Consider the following 5,572-nt stretch of genomic DNA (forward strand, 5'->3'; position numbering starts at 1 on the left):
AAGAGTACACATGGAGGGACTCATGGCTCCAGCCACATATATAGCAGAAGATGGCATTGTCTGGGCATCAATGGGAGGAGAGACCCTTGGTCCTGTGAAGGATAGACTCCCCAGTCTAAGGGAAGGGCATGGGAGTGAAATGGGAGTAGGTGGTGGAAGGGGACGTATTCTCATAGAAGCAGGGATGGGAGATGGAAGAGGACGGAACTGGGTAAGGGGTAGTAATGTTTGAAATGTAAATACATAAAGTATCCAAGAAACAAAAGCTGAGGTGGGAGCACTGCTTCAGACCTGCCTAGACTATATAATGAGGCCTTATCTTTAAATTACAAGAAAAAAAAGAAAAAATTCCATCTCATATTACTGATATAAAAATAGACTATTGAAATAAAGCATGTTAACATCTTTATCATTAAAGAAAAAAAACCACCCGGTTTCTGAGCAGTGAAAAGTTTGTCACATTCACTCCACTCCTTAGACCAAAGTCAGGAACTTGCTTCACGCCGTGCTCTCAATTGTGGCTGCCTTTATTGCTTATATCTGAATATAAATAAATTCACATGTTCTGAAAGATACATTTCTACAACACTTACTCCTCTTGGCCTCTGGATAACATTTATTTTGAGAGTTAAATGTTTTCAATTATCAATTTATTTGCTTAGTTTTCTTATTTTATACAGTACAGTTAATCATAAATACCTCCAATTTTTCAATTTTTTATATGGTTCTATAGTTGCACACCCTTTACATGACCTCTACAAAGTTTTGATTTACATGTTACAGTTTAGACAAATGCGTCTCCTGTGATGACTGTCAACCCCTGCAGCATCAGAATCTATTAGGTGCCTTAACATTATTTTATCTCCTTTTCTAGTATGCAGTAAATTGGTTATAAAAATATCATTCTCAGGGTTGGGAATTTAGCTCTGTGGTAGAGCACTTGCCTAGCAAGCGCAAGGCCCTGGGTTCGGTCCCCAGCTCCGAAAAAAAAAAAATCATTCTCAGAGTAAATTTTATGTATTTCCCCAAGTTTTTTGGAAACACATCGCTGTAATATCTGCATTAAAAATTATGTAAGATTTTTGAAACCTTTACTAGCAATGTAAGAATAAAGCCAATCTGTTGGAAATTGACACCTTTGGAAATCACAGTTTTTGTGCACTGGAAAGCACGATCATTTGTAGTCAGAACTGCAGATACCAGCAATGGGTCAAGTCATCCTAAATCCTAGCACAGATAGCAATTAGCCTCAATTCATATAGTCAGTGGTTAGGTTTTATTTATTTGTTTTTTTTTTGGTTTTCAAATTTTGTTTTCTTTTGTTTTTTGGTGTGTGTGTGTGTTGGGGGGTGGGGAGTCATTCTTTATTGAAGATGTAGCCAGTGGTAGATTTCCCATATTCTGGTACATGATCTTGAGAAACACTCCTGGCCTACTGGAATTTTTAGTTTGTCTGTTTTTGTTTTGTTTTTGTTTTTTAAGTTGAAATAAGACAACGTTTCCAGGTCATTCATGTGAAGAGGAAATATTTAAGGAGTTTGAGAATAGAAATATATGTAGGATAAATACAATTATATTTCACTATTTAAATGAATGAGATTAAAAAGATACAGAAAATGTTTAAAAACCAAATAATGTATAACATTGGGTTGATACAAATTATCCTAAAGGAATCTTGGCCTTTGTTCATTTTTCTGCAAACACATAAATATCATTTATAATGTATTTCTTCATTGTTAAACAGATGTTATCACTAGATTAATGGGCATAGTACCTGTTTTTAGCAGAAGAGAAATTTGTTTTAATTTATTTGAAGGCTGATCATCTAGATTTTATTTCTGCAGCTGTTATAATATATTCTCAAGAAAAGCAGTGTAAGAAAGAAAAAGGGTTGGATTACAATTCAAAGTCACCATTGATCTTGGCAAGCAAATTAAGAAGCTAGTCACATGCTCAGTCAAGAGCAGAGAACAGATAAGTAAAGCAAGCATGCCAGTTTTTTCTGTTCTAGTGCTTTGTTTGTTTTATAATTCTAGGACCCTTCCAACTTGCCTCCCACGTTCATGGTGAGTTTTTTCCAATTTAACCAACCCAATTAAGAAAATCTCTCATGACCCCAGTTCAGGGATGGGGCCACCCACCCGCTCAAAAATATTAATCCAGAATTCCTCCTGTCAAAAGAAAATGCAGGAACAAAGAGTGGAGCAGAGACTGAAGGAAAGGCTATCCAGAGACTGCCCCACAAAGGGATCCAACCCATCTGCAAATACCAAACCTAGACACTATTGCTGATGCCAAGCAGTACCTGATGCCAGGAGCCCTGTATAGTTGTCCCCTGAGTGTCTCTGCCAGAGCCAGACCAATATAGATGAGGATGTATAGAGCCACACAATGGCATTGGACTGATCATAGGGGCCCAAATGGGCAAGTTAGAGCAAGGACTGTAACAGTTGAAGGGGTTTGGAACCCCAAAGGAAGTTTGGGGGATCAACCAACCAGATCCCCCAAAGCTCCCAGGGACTAAACCACCAACCAAAGAGTACACAGGGGATACCATGGCTCCATCTGGATACGGACCAGAGGATCACCCTATCTGGCATCACTGGGAGGGGAGCTCCTTGGTCCTGTGAAGGCTTGATGACGCATGATAAAGAAACAGTAGGGCACTGAGGCAGGAATGAGTGTGCAGGTGGAAAAGCATCCTCATAGAGGCAGGCAGGAGGAAGGAGGGGATGGGGGCTTGTGGAGGGGAACTGGGAAAGGGAATAACATATGAAATTTAAGTAAATAAAATAACAAAAAAGAAAGAAAATCTCTCACAGGTATTGCCACATTCCAAACTACTGACAGTTACCACTGAGATTTTCCTTCCCAGGTTATTAACATCAACTAAACATCACAATGCAGGAAAGAACAAGTATGGTGAGGGTGAGGATTCATAGCACTGACTAGAGATGGATTGTTAGTATATTAAACTCAGTGACAATAATCACCCAGATCTGTGACCCACATTTTCAGCATCTTCTTGGATTACTTATCTTAGAATCCTGAGTGTCAACCATATAAAGGAATGCTGTTTACTTAAATTGGGGGAAATGATACAATCAATACAATTAATTTTATACTTAAATGATACACTGGATACAAATTAGATCAGAGAAACTTGTCTCATAATGTGTTGTAGGATCTCAAACTTATACTACCATGAGGTTCCTGCATGACCTAAGATAAGGCAGAACAAAGTATCCTTGGAGACAAGTAGCTAGATTGTGATACTCTATATCTTATAATACAAATATTGGTGTGCTTTCGATAGTAAGAATATTTCATGAAAGTTCAAGACAGAAGAGTACTCTTGGTTTTATTAATAAAGTATCTGTCCTAGTCCAATCTTGACATTGGTTGGAAATGAATGCATAACTAATTGATTTAGTCACTCACTCTAAGAGGATATAACTCATTCCATTTTAGGACAGGCAGCCATGTTAGGCCACAAGCTTCAGTTTCCCAAAGAATCAGGCAAGCCTTCTCAAATAAAACAAAACAAAACAAAAACATAAAATTGGTCAGTTCCTAGAATTTCTCTGAGGCATGACATAGCCAATCATATTAAAAATGACCTAACCATCCCTGAAATTCCCTAGCTGCACTTCAAAGGAGCCTCTGAGCACATCTGGTCATTGCCATTTTGTGTGATTTGCTGACTCCTGCATGCTGGTTGTTTCCAAAGAATAAACACTTTTTGCTTTTGCATACTATTTGAGTCTGGGGTTTTCCTTTGGCGATCCTCACATCCTTACAGTAATCCTTGCCAGTAATATTATTTTTATTAATAAGTTCTCCTTAAATTCATAGAAAATTAAATGTACATTTACATCGTAGGCTCCTTCATGGTATGAAACCAACTAATATGCTTACACTCCACTTTGTCACCCCCCCATACTCTTTCTTCATGGCACCCTTCCCAAATACTCACCTTTTAGTCTACCTGTATAGTTTTCTTTTAAATCAATGTGCACATTGTACCTCATGCTTCCATAGGTATCCATTGTTTTCTGGTTCCACTCACTGTCCCATTCTTTGTGACATTTACTAATCATCCAGATTTATTTGTTCCTACAGCGTACAGAACTTTGCCTACCCCAAACCCTCATCAATGTCACACCCCAAGCATGATCAGTTACTTTTTTTCTTGAAATTTCTCTATATTAATGATGCTTGTATGAATAAGGTGCTAATAACAAGAGCACAGGAGTCAGTCTAAAATCTACTTAACTCTGGTTGTATAGCTTATTAGCAAAATAAATAGTTTATTTATTCTGTTTTTAATCTTCCCATGTATAGAATGAGATAGCATTGATGCAACTCATTCACTCAATCAAAGGAGTTCCTGTAGGCACTGCACATGTGAAAATTACTCAGCATATGCTCAGTCCTAAAAAGACGTGAACTTGTGTCTTAATTTATTGCAGAGACGTCAGTTATGTCTGAGTCTGCCAGTACAGAATGCCAATACTATGGTGATATTTTGCATGAATGTTGAATATCATTCATAAACATAGAACTTAATATCGGTAGCTGGATTATTTTCCATGGGCACCTGATAGGCAAATAAAATTGGTCTTATTTTGTGTAATATCTACCACAATACCCAATGAGTATAAAGACTCTATAAGTGACTGTCTTCATATTAATTAAAGTCTTCACTAAGGAAGAATTTATTTATTTAAAACCAGCAAAACTGTGACAATTGAAAAGATTCAAAGGTTTTAAAGGAGATTGAGCTCTTCAGGCATGATGGCCATGGCTACCTTAGAAAGAGAACATAGGAGAATATGTGTGAGAGAATTCACCCATGTTTCCTCTAATACACTCAGGAGGTTTGTTTAGGACTCTAGTGAGATGGGCAAACAGTTGAAGTAAAGTTGTGTACACACTGTAGAGTTAATACAAAGGATTCACCCAATATACTCTATATTCATTTGTATGCATGTCCAGGCAGTGGCCCACACAAATTCCCTGCAGCAACTTGGAAAAAAACCCGAAAGCATTTGCTATGTATAAAAAACTGAAGAAGTTCTCAAGAAACGAAATAGTCATAAATCCTGCACTGACAGTTTCTTCCCTGACTTTTAATTGGAGAAACAAAATTGTTTATCAGGCAACTGAATAAACCAGAAACTTTTCAAACCTACCAAAGCAAGTGAATAGCAGAGAGATAATAATAGCTTCAATTCTGATTTTTAAAGGACCTTGAAGTTTTTTGCATATAATAAGTGCATTCTCATAAAGTACTGTAGCGATTCCATTGTCTCGTTGTCTTCAAGTATTTTCCAATGGAATCATCTCCAGAAGTACAACACGTAGATTAGATAAGAAACAAGTGGTTAGCATGGGAATACTGAGATAAATTCAGTGGGATTCTGTGCTCTTTGAGTTGTTGTTGATCACTTAATCAATTTAATAACTTGATATAATAAAACAACCATCACATTGATAGCAGGAATATGAGACGGTAGTCTAATCGGGATGGGAACAATACATAATACTAGTCATAATGCATTTCATTTTC

This window comes from Rattus norvegicus, chromosome 8 (genome assembly GCF_036323735.1).
Source record: "Rattus norvegicus strain BN/NHsdMcwi chromosome 8, GRCr8, whole genome shotgun sequence".
Lineage (NCBI taxonomy): Eukaryota > Metazoa > Chordata > Mammalia > Rodentia > Muridae > Rattus > Rattus norvegicus.